We start from the raw sequence: 16,929 nt of genomic DNA on the forward strand, positions 1-16,929 counted from the left end.
ACATCAGATTGCCAAAGTATAGGAGCTTCAGCATCAGTCCTTCCAATGAATATCCAGGATTGATTTCCATTAGGATTGACTGGTTTGATCTCCTTGCAGTCCAGGGACTCTCAAGAGTCTTCTCCAACACCACAGTTCAAAAGCATCAATTCTTCGGTGCTCAGCTTTCTTTGTGGTTCAATTCTTACATCCATACGCGACTACTGGAAAAACCCTTTCTCTAAACTGTGTCTGTCTATTCACTCACCCCCTTCACTCTCTTGATAAAGAAGAGACACTGAACTCTGAGAAGTCACCCACCTCCTTGCTCTGTGGTCAAGCAGGCCAGTGAGCCTGCATGTGGAACACATGGGCAGTGTCTGACATGAAGAAGGGGCTCAGGTATGGCTGTAACTAGGCATCAATGGCCTGCAAGACTCAAACATTTTTTCCACTCCCTCCTCCAACAGATGCCCTCCTCTGCAGGGGCAGGCGGGAACGAGGCTCTGGGTGGTACTCCTCCTCAACTTTCATTTTTTTCTCCTTTGGACTCCAGTTCCTCTGCTTGTTCCCTGTGGACCCTCTGCCTCTCTGGGCCTCAAGGTGCCCCATCTGAAAAATGGGTACAGCCAGATCTTCTGCTTTGCTGCACCACTGTACAGGTTCAGGAAGTTGGGTGGCTTGTAAGTGCTCCACGCTGGTCTTGCAATGGATTTGATTCCTCCAATTTACCTGCCATTGACCTCACTCACTACTTGTGTTTCAGTTGCCCCATCTGTAAAATGGCAATAACAATGCCCCCCCCCCAATGGGGGAGGGGTTGGGAATGATGCCTGGGATGGAGTGAGCTAAGTAAAAATGTAGTTATGTAGTTACTGTTAGCAGCTGGGTGGGGGAAAGCAGTCTGGGAAGGAGGGCACTGATCTGCGCAGGTTCTGAGCGGTTCTCCCAGGGACATCCTCCCATCCATGATCCTCCCCCGCCTGCCTCTGCAGCCTTCCCTTAAAGCTGTAGCCAATGAGTGAGCTCAGGATGGCTGCTGAGGGGTCATCTGGAGAATCACCAAGTGGGCAGCTGGTCAGGCCTAACCAGCCTGAGGTTTTATCCTCATCTCCCCTCCCACGCTCGGGTTCCTCCCCCTCCTCCCCAAGCTGGTCTCCCGGTCTGGACTGCTTCTCAAAGGCACTTTGGCCCCACTCCCAGCCCTGCCCCTGCCACCTGGGAGCCAGACTCTGATAATCCTTCTTAGTGCCTAAAAATATCCCCAGGTTGGGGGGGGCAAGTGGAAGAGAGTGATCAGGGCTTTGTGCTGACATGGGGAGGGGGAGGATGAGCAGAGCACCCCTGAACTGCCCCTCCCCAAAGGCCCTGGCACCGCCCAGCAGAGCAGAGCTGTGCACACACATTTTATTTTAAATCTAGCTGGAAGTGCAGGGCTTGCCTGGGCTGTGCAGGGAAGAACAGACACACACACACATACTCACTCTCTGCCCCCACAGCCTTGCCTGCTTGGGGTCACCTGACTCCTTCGGCTAGAGGCCCAGGCAGGGAGCACGTGATGGGCTAAGAGGGGGTTATTTGTAGATAACACAGCCACCCCTGCACCCAGCCCCGGCTCCTCCACTCTGGCCTCTCTGAGCAGGGTCCCTGCAGAGTGCTCACGACCAGAGATGTAGCCAGGCCAGAAGATACCACCTTCAAGGACCCTAAGGGGGGCCCCAAGTCCAGGGCTCTGCCTCTCCCCTCCATGCTCTGGCCTTGTTGGTACACCCCCTCCCCCAACTCAATTCACTGCAATGGCTGCTTGGTGGGCTTCCAATTCACCAATCAACTGGTGATTGGTGAATGATTCACCAATCATTCCTCCTCCAGGGCCTGCATGTGCTGTGTCCAAAACTCACCAAGCTCGCTCCCATCTCAGGACCTCTGCATGTGCTATGACCAACTCACAAAGCTCATTTCTGCCTCAGGGCCTTTGCATATGCTTGCCCAACTCACCAAGTTCATTCCTGCCTCAGGACCTTTGCACATGCTGTTCTCCCAGGCAACCCTGGTCTATCTCTGTCTCACCATTCACATCTTGGTTCACTGTTACCTCCTTAGAGAATTCTTCTCAGATCACTACCGAAGAAGCCATCATATTATTCCATCTCCTTACCCAATTTTGGTTTTTTTTGTCATCCCAATTGAACTGTTTTCTTTCTTTCTTTTTTTTCAATATTTACAATTATCTATTTCTTTACTTACTTTTGGCCATGCTGAGTCTCTGTTGCAGTTTGCAGGCTTCAGTAGTTACCCCATGGCACGTGGGATTTTCCTGGCCCAGGTATAGAACCCTGGTCCCTTGCATTGGAAGCACAGTCTTAGCCCATGTCCCCTGGAATCCCCAGCCCATTGGCCACCCCTCATCACCACAGCCTGCTTCTCCAGGTTCCCCGGCTGCACCTTCTCAGAATCACCCCTTGGCAACGCAACCCCCTACCACCGCCCCCTCCGCCTAATAAAGCAACCATCAGTGAGGGCTAGAGGGTTGATCTGCAGGTGCCTGAGGGCTGACTGTGGGACATCCACCCTCCTGGAATCTGTTCCCTCCCTCCTACAGCCTCAGGAATATCCCAGGTGCTACAGCCCCCAAGGGCACCGCCCAGTGGCCCAAAGTCTTTACACAGGTGGTGTCTTTTTCCTAAAGTGCCCGCACCCCCTTCACTGGGCTCATTTGTACTAGTCTTTAAGACCTGGGTCAGATTGAATTCCCTACTTAAGAGGCCTTCTCTATCCTTCCCACCCTAAGGAGGCAGAGCTCCTTCCCTAGTCCCGCCCACCCCACCAGGGCCTTTCTTCAAAGCTTCTGTTCAGCCCTGGCTGGCTCCACTGAGCTTAGAGAGCCGAGCCTTCCCACCAGAGAGTGAGGGTCAGACCAGGAAGAGACCTGTGGGGTCTCCAGCATCGCCCAGTGTACGGGTGTGCTGGGGAGTTGGTTAGGGGAGTTTCAAGAAGGACCAAGGGAAGAGAGATCAGGTCTCTGGAAGTTTTAGTGGGCAAGTGAGCAGATCCAGCCCCAGAGGCAAGGCGGGCAGCAGGATCTGACTGTTACCTGCACAGGACTCAGACAGATCAAGCAAACGGATGGGCTTGTAAGGGGAGTGCTTGCTGAGTGCGTGCTCAGTCGTGTCCAACTCTTTGTGACCCCAGACTGTAGCCCTCCAGGCTCCTCTGTCCATGGGATTCTCCAGACAAGAATACTGGAGCAGGTTGCCATTTCCCTTTCCAGGGGATCTTCCCCACCCAGGGGTTGAACCTGCATCTCCTATGTCTCCTGCTCATGCAATTAGTTAAAAACAAAAACACACAACTCTGGGACTTCCTTGGAGGTCCAGACTCTGTGCTTCCATTGCAGAGAGCATTGATCCCTGGTCAGGGAACTAAGATCCCACATGCTATGTGACACAGCCAAAATTTTTTTAAAAAACCAAAAACATGACTACTGAGGGACATGCAAAAACTATGCATGATTAAAGTGTGTGATTCAAGGCATTTGACATATATATGTACTGACTGATGGAACCCATCACCTAGATCAAGATATCCATCACTATAGGCTTCCCAGGTGACTTAGTGGGAAAAAATCCACCTGTCAATGCAGAAGCTGTGGGCCCGATCCCTGGGTCAGGAAGATCCCCTGGAGGAGGAAATGGCAACCCACTCTAGTACGCTTTCCTGGAAATTTTCATAGCCAGAGGAGCCTGGTGGGCTACAGTCCATGGGATAGCAAAGAGCACACACACATATCCATCACTCCCCACATTTTTTTTGTGTCCCTTGGAGTTCCTACCTCTCTCCCTTCCAGTGAGAACTGGAAGCAACCTGGATGTCTAGTGCTGGGGATCAGAAATTTCCATCAGAAATTCAGGATTCAATACTATGAAATCTTACATAAGCATTTAAAAGGAGGAGGAAGATATGGTACAGACCAACCTGGAGGGCATGATGCCCAATGAAATAAGCCAATCTCAGAAAGACAGACAGTATCTGATTCCACTTATAGGAGGTCCTTAGTTAGAGGAGTCAGGTTTATAGAGACAGGAAGTAGAATGATGGGTGCCAGGGGCCGGAGTAGCTAGATGGGGAGTTAAGTGTTCAGTGGGAACAGTTTCTGTTTGGAAAATGAAAAAGTCACAGAGATGGGTTACATGACAATGTGAATACTGTATAAAATGGTCCAGATGATAATTTTTTTGCTATATGTGGTTTACCACAATTAAAATAATTTTTAATTAAGAAAATTATCAAATTGGGATGAAGAGAGGAGGAAAAGCTATGCTCATGGACTTGGTAGGATCACTGAGTTGAAAAAATGAAAGCAAAATACAGAGACACTACTGGACTGATATGTAATTCATGTAATGGAAAACAACCAAAAGAGTTTTGTCCTTGGTATTTATAACAGTGGAGTTAGCTGCATCAGACCAGCCCTCTCAGAGATAATAATGATAAACTCTGGGCTATATACTAAAAAACTGTTATACCTTGAAGCTTTGGTGTTACCACATTCTATATCCATTAGCCACATGTGCTCATTTAACTTCCAATTAATTAAAATTAAAATCTAAAATTCAGTTCCTCAGTTGTATTGTGAACATTTCTATACTTAATAGCCACATGTGGCTTGTGGCTACCATATTGGGCAGTGTAGGTATGGAACATTTCCATCATTGCAGAAAATTCTACTGGGCAGTAGGGCTCTAGAGAGTGAGTCTCTACCTACACTAAGGGAATGGCACGGGGTGAGTCTTCCATTTTTCACTGGAAATAGAAACTGGATTGAAAAATGATAAGACAGAATCCAAAGGGACCATAACAGTTCAACAATGGGGCAGAACATACAGGAAAGAAAAAAGCCAAAAAACAACAACAAAAAATTAGGTCCAAATTCTATCCAAAATTGCTGTGCAAGTCTCTTGCTAACCCTTGAACCATGTGCAGGGCAGACTCCAACCAGCCTGGCTAAAGCTAAAGGAAAATAAGATATAACCCTCCTCCCACCCCAGGGGAAAGAGACTTTGGATCTTGAGTTCAGACAGTTTAATTGCCTGTGAAAATTTTAAAAAGGGATGTGGGAAAGAATCAATGTTCTTTGGAGGAACACAGCAGAATACAGAGTGTCTACAACTTATCTTTCATAATGTCCAGAATACAACCCAAAATTATTTGACATGTGAAGAAACAGGAACACATGACCTATGCTCAAGAAAGAAGGAAATCACTGAAGACTGACCTTGAGGTGACCCAGATGTTGGAATGAGCAGATAAGGACTTTGAAGCAGCTATTATAAATATATTCAGGGATGTGAAGGAAAAAGGAAATGGGATGTGAAGGGATGTGAAGGGATGTGAAGGAAAAGCACCTCCTAGTGAATGAACAACAACAACAACAAAAAACCTCAGTAGGGAAGCAGAAATTATTTTTAAAAAATGCACCAACTGGAGATTCTAAAACTGAAAAATACAATATTTTGAATAAAAAGATTGACTGTGGACTCAGCCATAAAAAGAATGAAATTTTGCCATTTGCAAGAACATGGATGGACTTGGAGGGTATTATGCTTAGTGAAATAAGTCAGACAGAGAAAGACAAATACTGTATGATATCACTTATATGTGAAATCTAAAAAATAAAACAAGTTAGTGAATATAGCATGAACGAAACAGACCGACAAACTAGTGGTTACTGGTAGGAAGAGAGAAGGCGGAGGGGCAAGAGAAGGGTAGGAAATCAAGAGGTACAAGCTACTATATATAAAATAAATAAGCTACAAGGACATATTGTACAACACAGGGAACACAGTAAATATTTTATGATAACAACAAATGGAATACAGCCTTTATAAATTGTGAATCACTATACTGTGATTCATATAATATTGAAACATATAATATTGTACATCAACTATACCTTAAAAAATAAATAAATACAATATACATTGTACAAGAAGAAAAAGAAAGCATTATTTATCCAGAAAAAAAGCCAAAAAAAGTTTTTTGGTGTTTTCCCCCCCAACCCCCAACTGTCGGCTTAATAGCAGATTGGAAATGGTAGAAAAGACAGCTGACTAATTTGGAGACTGATAATAGCAAATACTGAACAGAAGAAGAGAGAAGAAAAAACTAAAGACTGAATAAAAATGTGTATCTAGAAATGGACAGCGGTGGCTGCTTAATATTGTGAATGTACTTAATGCTACCTAGTCGTGCAATTAAAAATGGTTAAAACGGTAAAATGTTTAGCGTGCATGTATTTTACCACAATTTAAAAAAATATACAGAGTCTCAGTGACCTTGGGAGAACATCGAAAGATCCAACACAAGTGCAGTTGGAGTGCTCTAAAGGATATAGTCCACACTCCGGACAGATATTCTATCAGGAAGGTGGGGGAGGGGGGAAGCTGGTCCACTTATTTTGTGAGTCACTGATTTTTACAAGAAGTGTATTTCAAGGTGACTTAAATTTTTTTTTTAATTGCACAATACACCTAACACAAAATGTGCCATCCTAAATGCAGTTACTCTTCTCTTGTCACGGATGAACTGACTCATCTACCCAGGGCCACAGAGCTGGTAACTGACCAGGCTGCATGTGAGCTCAGCTCCGTACCACCCGGTGTTCTAGATGGACATGCGCTCACGGAACCTCAGCCTCTGCATTCTTGGCAAACTGGACCTGCTGCCTTTATGCCTACGCTTCACCCCATGTACTCCGGGCTTTGCCTGGGTCATCAGTGACTACCCCCTGGCCCACGCCAGCCCCAGAGGTCAGTTTTCTTTCTGTAGATTCCTGACCTTCTGGTGGTGTGTGTTCTTGTTGTTCAGCTGTTAAGTCAGGTCCAGCCCTCTGAGACCCCATGGACTGCAGCACGCCAGGCTTCTCTGTCCTCCACTATCTCCTGGAGTTTGCTCAAATTCATGTCCATTGAGCCAGTGATGCTGTCTAACCATCTCATCCTCTGTCGTCCCTTTCTCCTGCTGCCCTCAATTTTTCCCAGCATCAGGGTCTTTTCCAATGAGTTGGCTCTTTGCATGAGGTGGCCGAAGTATTGGAGCTTCAGCTTCAGTCCTTCCAGTGAATACTCTGGACTGATTTCCTTTAGGATTAACTGGTTTGATCTCCTTGCTGTTCAAGGGACTCTCAAGAGTCTTCTCCAGCACCACAATTTGAAAGCATCAATTCTTCCTAGTGGTCTATCTGCCCCCTTTGTCTGTCTCTCTTTCCAAGAAACATGGCATCCTGGGTAATCTAATCCAAGCTGTTTTCTTCTCCTTTGACCCTAAATAAGGCCAGTCCTGAACCCTCTCACACCAGCTTTTCTCCCTGGGAAATCTCACCCCCATTATCTGTGAGCCTGTGCTTTGGTTTTCCAGATTCCCGCAGTTTCCAGGTTTCTCTCCCAATGCCAAAATGGTTAACGCAACAGTGCCTGGCTATGCCTTGCCCAGATGTAGATACAAGTCACCCTGCACCACAAGTGTGCTTCTTGGTCAACATCCCACCATGTACCCAGTCTTTGGGGACAAGAATCTGAGAGTCATCTCAGACCCTTCCTCATCACCCCCGCCCCCCCCACCCCCAGACACTCAGCTACTCCCCAGGTCCTGCAACTGCATCTGTCTCTCCCGTAACAATCAAGCGAGTTCCTTCTCCGCTCAATCCCCACTACCGAGGACCCAATTCTGATTTCAATTCTCGTGGTTACCTCCACCTTGATCTCTCTGCCTCTGGTATTGCTTTTTTTTTTTTTCTTTAATGTTATCAATATTTATTTTTATTTATTTATTTGGTTGCACCAGGTCTCAGTTGCCACATGAGGGATCCAGTTCCCTGACCAGGGATCGAACCCTGACCCCCCTTCATTGGGAGCTCAGAATCGTAGTCACTGGACCACCAGGGAAGTCCCCTGCCCCAGGCTGCCTCCCCCATCCACGTTTCCCTCCCTGAAAGAGAAAAGCCATTACTGGAGAGGATGTGGAGAAAATGGAACCCTTGTACACTGTTGGTAGGAATGTAAATTGGTGCGGCCACTATGGAGAACAGTATGGAGGTTCCTTAGAAAATGTAAAATAGAGCTACCATATGATCCAGCAATCCCACTCCTGGGCATGTGCTCAGAAAATATGAAATCTTTAATTTGAAAAGATACACACACCCCAGTGTTCACAGCAGCACCATTTGCAAACAAGACATGGAAGCAACCTAAAAGTTCATCAGTAGAGGAGTGGATAAAGATGAAGTGGTACATATCAACAATGGACTATTACTCAGCCATAAAGAGAATGAAATAATGCCATTTGCAGTCCCATGGAGGGACCTTAGATATCATATTAAATTAAGACAGTCAAAGAAAAATACCATGTATCACTTACATGTGGACTCTAAAACAAGTATACAAATGAACTTATTCACAAAACAGAAACAGACTCCCAGACATAGAAAACAAATTTACAGTTCCCAAAGGGAAAAAGGGTGAGGGGATGAATCGATGAAGAGTTTGAGATTAGCAGATTCAAACTACTATATACAGATAAACAACAAGGACCGACTGTCTAGCACAGGGAACTGTATTCAATATCATGTAATAAATTATAATGGGAAAGGAAAAAAGACAGCCAGTGTCAGCATCATAAACAGACAGTGGCCATAAAACAAACACAATGTAAGCAGGATGACATTTGGTGCTGGCAGGTACTGAACTCTAGGAGCCTGCCAGCCCAGGTCTGAGCCCTCCCGGTTCAAGCATTCACGTGGAAGTTGGCAAGTGTCCCCTGGGCCTTAAAGACACAGCAGCAGCAACAGAAGCCTTGGGCCTCGGTGTCCCCAGAAGCGGGGTGATTCTCCTGTGAATAGTCCTGGCACGCGTGGGCTGTCCTTGGGACCTCAGATGACCTGCATCAGGCGAAGCGCCCCAGAGATTAAAAAATTACAGAAATTAGATGGTATATGGGCTTCCCTGGTAGTTTGGTAGTTCAGACAGTGAAGAAATCCACCAGCAATGCGGGAGACCCACGTTCAATCCCTGGGTTGGGAAGATCCCCTGGAGAAGGAAATGGCCACCCACTCCAGTATTCTGGTCTGGAGAATCCCAAGGACAGAGGACCCTGGCAGTGTATTTGAATTGAACCCTTCTCAATTAGTAGATGTTGTTTCTAAAGCATTCAACAACAGGGAACAGAAGCAAGAAGTGAAACGGAAGCCTGCTTTTCTGGTAACAGCAAGTAACCTAAAGGAGGGCTTCCCGGGTAGCTCAGTGGTAAAGAATCCACCTGCCAATGCAGGCAACCCAGGTTTGATCCCTGGGTCAGGAAGATCCCCTGCAGGAGGAAATGGATACCCACTCCAGTATTCTTGCCTGGAGAATCCCATGGACAGAGGAGCCTGGAGGGCCACAGTCCATGGGGTCCCAGAGAGTTGGACACCACTGAGCATGCATGCATGAACACAGGCCTGCAGACCTGTCAGGGTTCCAGGGGAACCAAGGGTTGAGACAGAGGCAAACTGTGAGTGCGGAGAGAAAAACCAGCCTGGGCAGATCCACTCTTGCCAGGTGGCCCCAGGCTAGCAGTGCCTTCACTGATGCAGTCATCACCCCACTGCCTACCTATCCACCCACCCAGGTAAGGGTGGGGAGCCAAGCATGGCTTGTGTGAGAAGACTCACCCTCTGGGTGGGTGGAGGTTCCAAAGCCAAGGGAAGGGTCCCCAGGGAGAGTCTGTGTGTGGGCCCTTTAAGACCCAGGCGTGTTTCTGCAACAAGAGTACTTCCTCTTCCCCACCCACCCCACAGTGGTCCCAAAGAGGCTCACTCTACAAGCCCTCCCCCACACTGGAGACTGGGGCTGCTGGGGGTGGGAGGCCAACCTTCCCTTCGTGCCTGGGGTTGATCACCAAGGTCTATATGATCTGGCCCTGCCCTGGCCCCCTCTACCCTGCCGACCTCCTGCAGCCATGAGACTCCATGGTTCTCAGCCTGGAGTCCATGGCCATGATTCCTGAGGTCTGCTCAAATCTCAGAAACATGGCTGTAATGCAGTGTGTGTGTGCCAAGTCGCTCGATCGTATCTGACTCTTTGCGACCCCATGGACTGTAGCCCACCAGGCTCCTCTGTCCATTGGATTCTCCAGGCAAGAATACTGGAGTGGGTTGCCATGCGCTCCTAAAGAGTTCACCTGCCAATGCAGGAGACACGGGTTCGATCCCTGGTCCAGGAAGATCCCACATGCTGCGGAACAATTAGGCCTGTGCTCCACAACCACCGAGCCTGTGCTCTAGAGCCCCTGAGCCACAACCACTGAAGCCCGAGGGACCTTGAGCCCACGTTCCCCATCAAGGGGAGCCACCTCAATAAGAAGGCTGCGCACTGCAAGAAGAGTAGTCTCTGCTTGCTGCAGCTAGAGAAAAGCCTGTCCAACAGTGAAGACTCAGCACAGCCAGAAATAAATAAAATGATAACAACAACAACAAAAAAGGACTGCCCTGAATGAAAGCTGTGGCTGCAAATGTCACGTGAATTTGGTTGTGTAGAAAAGGTAACAATTTCAACATTCAGAGTCACTACTTTGCCAGTGAGAACTACATCAGAGGAAGCAGGTACCTGAGTATAGCCTGCTACCTCCTTCAAGAATAGCCTTAAAATCTATAGTCCAGGGACTTCCCTGACAGTCCAGTGGTTAAGAACGTTGCCTTCCAATGCAGGGGTTGTGGGTTTCACCCTGGGTCAGGAAGCTAAGATCCCACCTGCCTCAAGGCCAAAAAAGCAAAATATAAAACAGGAACAGTATTGTAATAAATTCAATAAAGATTTTTAAAATGGTCCACCTCAAAATGAAATAAAACTCTAAAGATGACATACTGATCACATACATCCTAAAGGGTCATGGCATTTGTCCTGAAGAATGGGTTATGAAAAAAATTTTTATCCTAAAATGAAAGATTCAAAACCTACAGAGGGGGGGAAATACACACACACACACACACACACACACACACACATTACCTTTAAGAGAGACTTGGGCTACCAGAAGTAAAGTAGCCCCCCTCCCCTCATTCTTCACACATTTCTGAAAAATTCTAGGAATACACAGGAAAAGTCCGAAGTGTCCCACCCCAGGGTCTAATTTGCCCCCAACTCCTTCCACTCTCTGGTCAGGCTCCCAGGAAGCTGTGGCTGGCGTCAGTGCCCAGTGTTTCTGTCATCTCCATTTTGCAGCTGGGGAAACCGAGGCACAGGGGAGGGGATGGGTAGGAAGTGGAGAATTGGGATTCATTGAAATCTAAGCCTGTCTTCAGGGACTTCCCTGGTGGGTCTGTGGTTAAAAATTTGCCTTGCAATGCAACTGCAGATCTGTCCAGGCAGGCTTTTTTTCTCCAAAGTTCGCGATTTGCCTCTGTCTCAACCTTTGGCTCCTCTGGGACCCTGACAGGTCTGCAGGCCTGTGTTCATGCATGCATGCTCAGTCGTGTCCAACTCTTTGTGACCTCAGGGTTCGATCCCTGGTCAGGGAACTAAGGGCCCACATGCAGAGGGCAACTAAGTCCATGCACCACAACCACCGAGTCTCTGAAACTGGAGGGGTTTGGTGCACACTCGGCTGAATGGTGAGGGTGGGAAGCGTCAACAGGCGCAGCTGACCAGGTCCTTGTTCACAGGGGGTATGGGGCAGGACGCCAAATCATTTCTCCTACACCAGGAACGGGAGTGACTGTGGGCTGGTGGAGGGGCCATCCTCAAAGTATACCTGCTTGGGTTTTTGCTGCTCGTCCTCAAGGCTCAGCAGGCCCCTGCCTGCCATCTCCTGTCACCTCCCGGTGAACATGCTGCCCCAACACCCAGCTCTGGGCTCTGTGTCCTCCTCCTCTTCCTCCCTGGCCCCCTTCTCAGCCTCCATTAGCGCCTTCCCCCTTGTTCCTTCCTTCCACTCCCTCCAGCCCTTCCAGGAAGCCTCCCAGGTCAGCAGAGCCCCCAGCAAGTGCAGAAGGAAGGGGAGAAGCTTTGTTGTTCAGTCGCTCAGTTGTATCCGACTCTGCAACCCCATGGACTGCAGCACGCCAGGCTTCCCTGTGCCTCACTATCTCCCGGAGTTTGTTCAAACTCATGTCCATCGAGTCGGTGATGCCATCCAACCATCTCATCCTCTGTCGCCCCCTTCTCCTCTTGCCTTCAATCTTTCCCAGCATCAGCTTTGTCCACCAGGAAAGGTCCCCTCTCTTCCTTCCTCCTGCCAGCCTCCTCTGCCTTTGGGGCACACCGTCCACTCCACAAAGGGAACAACACACCAAAGAAACTGCACAGCAGTGGGGCCCAGTAACCTCACTCCCCCTTGAGCAGGGACCCACCCAGGGTCTGCAACTGTTGAGCTGAGGGGCCCTAAGGACCCTCAGTCTTTTCATCTGACACTCTCCCCCCTGGCTCATGCTGCTCCAGCCACATGGGCCTCTTTGCTAAACCTCTTAACATGCCGGGCTGGGTCCTGCCTCAGAATCTTTGCACATGCTGGACCCTCTGCCCAAAATGCCCTTCCTCCAGATGTCTGCCTGGCTGGCTCCTTCTCATCCTTCAGGTTTCTCTTGCCCCCTTCCCAGAACATCAGCTCCACCAATGAGGTGGTGGTGGGGGTGTGTGGCAAAGAAGCTTCCTTTTATTCACTGTTAGTCCCCACTGCCTCCCAGCATGCATACTTCATCAACACTTACTGAATGAATCAATGACAGGCGGGGCGGGTGGGAACTGGGGACCAGCGCAAGGTAGAAAGGGATCCCGAGGGGCGGCTGGCAGGGGCTTAACCCCCTCCCCAGACATACTCATGGCCTGGAAACCATATGATTTGGGAAGCCTAGGAGGATGTGGGGAGAGGGGTGAGCTCCTGCTCTTCAGGGTAGAGACCTGGGGTGACAGAATCATGTTGACAAAGGTGTGCGTGCGTGTTACGCTGCTTCAGTCGCGTCCAACTCTTTCGACACTATGGGCCGTAGCCTGACAGGCTCCTCTGTCCATGGGGATTCCCCAGGCAAGAATACTGGAGTGGGTTGCCAATCCCTTCTCTAGGGGATCTTCCTGACCCAGGGATCAAACCCTCACCTCCTGTGTCTCCTGCTTTGCAGGCGGATTCTTTACCGCTGAGCCACTGGGGAAGCCCAACTTCAAGTCTATCCAGGGTCCAGGCTCACTTCTCACTCATCCACACCTCCACCTGGTCCAGCCTCATCATGGTCTGGATCAGTGCAGTCTCTCTCATGCTGATTTCCTGACTCCTTGCCCCCAGCTTCTCCCATTTACCCAAGGTGACTCCCCTCCACATCTCTGTTCACTGGTCTCTCTGCCCTTGAACTCTATTCTTTTAATTAAAAAATTGTATTTATTTACTTATTTTTGGCTGCTCTGGGTCTCTGCTGCTGTGCACAGGCTTCCTCTAGTTGTGGCACGTGGAGTTCTCATTGCAGTGGCTCCTCTTGTTGCGGACTTTATGGTACGCAGGCTTCAGTGGTCACAGCTCTAGAGTACGGGCTCCATTGTTGTGGTACATGGGGCTAGTTGCCCCACAGCGCATGGACTCCTCCCAGAACAGACATCGGGCCCACATCCCCCGAATTGGCAGGCAGACTCTTAACGACTGGACCTCCAAGAAAGTCCTGCCCATGAACTCTTGATAATCTTCAGCAACCAGGCCAGTGGTCACCTCCAACAAGAAGCCTGACTCCTGACCCCTCTCGAGGCTGAGTCAGGTCACTTCTCTGGGCTCCTCCCTCCTCCTCCCCCCTACCCCTCCAGGCATCCACTCTGCCTTGCCAGGTGGTTGTTATTACCAGATAGGCATTGCGCTCACCTCTGAGGTGACGACTGCTATTATTCCCAATTTTACAGGTGAAGAAATTGAACCAGAGGTGAAGTCACTAGCCTGAGAGCACTGCATTCAAACTGGCAGGATGAGCTCAGAGGCGGCTTCCAGCAGCCAGAGAGGGGACAGCCTGCAGTGCCCAGATAAGAGAGGAGCATGCCCCCCAGCACCTGTCTTCCTGTGGGCATCCCAGGGGTGGTGGGAGGACTGGCCCGCTCCCCACAGCCAACTCCAATCATGACGGCAGTTCCTGTGCCCAGCGAGCACTTCGTGCTGGGCGCTGGGCCAACCAAACACTTTACATGCCTGACTCACTTGATCTGCCGACGCCTGTGGGTTCTGGAGGTGGATGCACTTATGAGTTCTTCCCATTTCTCAGAGCAAGAAATGGAGGCTCACCGGGCCCTGAACTCCCACCAGAGCTGCAGCCCCTCCCCCTCACCCGAGGCATAAGGCTGCCCTTGGGATTGGCCAAACCCCTTTTTATTTCCTAGCTGAGGCTGCCTTTGATTGGAACATCATCCCCAGATACAGGTACCATGGACCCATTTTATAGATGGGCAAACTGAAGCCCAGAAAACTTTCTCTGGGGACTCAAGACCAGTGCAATGACCAAGGCTCCCTCCCAGCTGGAAATAGGTGAGCAGGGAGGCCTGGCAAGGAAGGTTCCAACTGCCTCCTCCCTGCAGCCTGGCTGGGGCCTCAGGGACCCAGGTATGCTCAGTGAGCTTCCGGGAACTCCCATCACCGCCAAGTTTATTCATAGCAGCTGCTCCTGGAAGGGGCTTCCCATGTGGCTCAGTGGTAAAGAATCCACCTGCCAATGCAGGACAATCCCTGGGTCGGGAAGATTCCATGGAGAAGGGAATGGCAACCCACTCCAGCATTCTTGCCTGGAAAATTCCATGAACAGAGGAACCTGGCAAGCTATGGTCCATGGGGTGGCAGAGTCAGACACAACTGAGCGCACATACACACAAGCTCCTGGAAGGGGGCTGAGTTGAGGCTGGGGACTCTGGGGGCTTCAGAGACACCGCTACACTCCAGAATTTCTATTTCAAGTGGCCCCATACAACAGATCCAGGCTGCCCCCTTGCACTCAGTCACCTTGGACCTGGCCTGGGTTCCCAGTGGTGTCTTCAGGACGTCCCCCCTCAAGTGGCATCTCAGGTTTTGCAAATCAGTCTGAGTCACAACAGCCTCACACCCCCTGACCTGTTTCTCCCTCGGTTTCCCCATCCTTCCACACTCCCAGCTGCCCACACCAGAAATCTCTTCCATGCACCTGTCTTCCCGCCCCACTTCTGAGCAGGCAGGGAATGCAGGCGAAGTCCCTCTGCCAAAGAAGAACCCCAAACCGCCCACTTTCCATCGCCCCCTTCCTGTCGGGTCCAAACCCACAGTCTCCTCCTCCCATCTCTTTTTGGGGAGCAGAGTAGCTGCTGGATCTTTGTAAGACACAGCTGGACCCGGTCACTCACTTTGTCCTAAGCCTCCGTGGTCCCCACAGACCTGAGAACGGAATCCACACACTGCTCAGTTATCTTCTTGGCCCGAGGCCAAGGTCTTCGCACCTCGATACCCGGCTCATCGAACTTGAGCCACGCTCGCCTCTTTTCAGCTCTGCAGACAAGCCAGTTTGGGCCCTGACTCATAATCTTTTGCTGTTTTCTGGGCCTAAAAACCCCTCGCTGGCTGATTCTCTCAGGCCTGGCTGACACCTTTTCCGAGAATTCCTCCGCGACCCTAGCCCATCTCCCAGAGGTGTGGCCTTCTGCGCACTGTGCATGGGCTGACATGATCCGTGTCTGTTTACGCGGGTCCTAGCAGTCTACGCGGCCGGGTTGCAGGCTCTGAGGTTAGGGCCCCGGCTGCATCCCCAGCAGGTACAGATTCTCTGGTGACCGACTGACAGACCCCCGCATCGCGCTCCTCGCGTTCATACATTCCGGACTCCCCACGATCCCCCCCCCACCCCCGCCCCCGTCGTGTTAGGCTCGTCCCCACTCTCGCCCACCCGTTACGCAGCCGCCGCGTCCTCCTGCGCTCGCTGCGCCCCGGTTCTCGGGGGAGCGGGGCTCTCTCAGGGAGGCGGCCGGGGCCTGGGACCAGACGGGAAGCCCCGGGAGGCCGTCCCGGGCGAGGATGGGGGACAGCGGCTGTGTCTGAGGACCGCCGCGGACGCCATGGCCGTGGAGGCGGGGCCGGAGCTCGCTGCTAGGGTGGCGTTCCCGGCCGCGTTAGGATAGCTGGGGTCTCACTTACCTGGGGGGCGCAGGCGGCCGGGAGCACCAGGGGCCGGCGGTGGGGTGGGTGGCTGACAGCTCGCCTGCCGCAGATGCGGAGGAGGAGACGCGCGCAGCCGGCACCAGGCACCCGGACTCTGCTCCAGGCGCCGCCTCTGCGGGGGGCCGGGAAGCAGGCTTTGGGGGCAGCGCGGGCCGGGATCGGGGGGCGGGGCCTGGAGGGCGGGGCCGGGGCGGGGCCGGGCAGAAGCCTTCAAGGCTCGGGGTCCTAGCGGCGCTCGGGCCCCTCTTGCGACAAGGCCGCTTCCTAGACCCCCGCCCCGCATAAGGGACCCCGCCTCCAACCCCGCCCCGCGCCACGGGGCCCCGCCTCCAGTCCTGCCCGGCCCCGCCCCGCGGCGCTGTTTAGCCTGAACCCCGCCACGGGTTTCTTCGCTGTGCGGTAGCTCTTTCCTTTGAACCTACCTCCATCTGCTGTGCGCTCAGTCCGGCCCGCATTTCTCTTCCGTTCTCTGCAAGTCCTCTCCAGCGCCCTCCCGGGTCCTCTTTGCTGGCCTGGCTCTGACCCATCCGTGTATCTGCCGACACACTATCGCTCCTGGACCCGCCTGAGTGCACCGCTGGGTGCTGTGCAGAAGGCCCCCGACTCACCACCTCAGGCCTCGGAGGTCACCCCAGTGCCCCCAAGGTCTGGTGACCTGTCCCAGCTCTCAGGCCGAGCTGGTCCAGTTTTTGGTTCATGGGACCAACTGCGGAGTTGGGAAGCCAAGGAACCCCCCTGCGGGCTGGGAGGCGTATAGGGCAGGTGGGCGAGTTTGTGGTT

At 51.3% G+C, this 16,929-nt stretch overlaps 1 protein-coding gene across 2 annotated transcripts in view; it reads right to left on the reverse strand.

Moving 5' to 3' along the window:
• Positions 1–16,435, reverse strand: part of CERS4 (ceramide synthase 4) — a 33,759-nt gene extending 17,324 nt beyond the window's left edge. Inside the window, exon 1 of one of the 2 annotated variants that reach the window (XM_043466440.1) lies at positions 16,126–16,435. The gene's annotated coding sequence lies outside the window, so the exon portion shown is untranslated. Of the gene's footprint in view, positions 1–13,388; positions 13,715–16,125 lie in introns of those variants that run through there. The other variant, XM_043466441.1, reaches the window with a different exon arrangement.
• Between the last annotated feature and the right edge of the window lie 494 nt (positions 16,436–16,929).

The sequence above is a fragment of the Cervus canadensis genome, chromosome 4 (genome assembly GCF_019320065.1).
Source record: "Cervus canadensis isolate Bull #8, Minnesota chromosome 4, ASM1932006v1, whole genome shotgun sequence".
NCBI classification, from domain to species: Eukaryota; Metazoa; Chordata; class Mammalia; order Artiodactyla; family Cervidae; genus Cervus; species Cervus canadensis.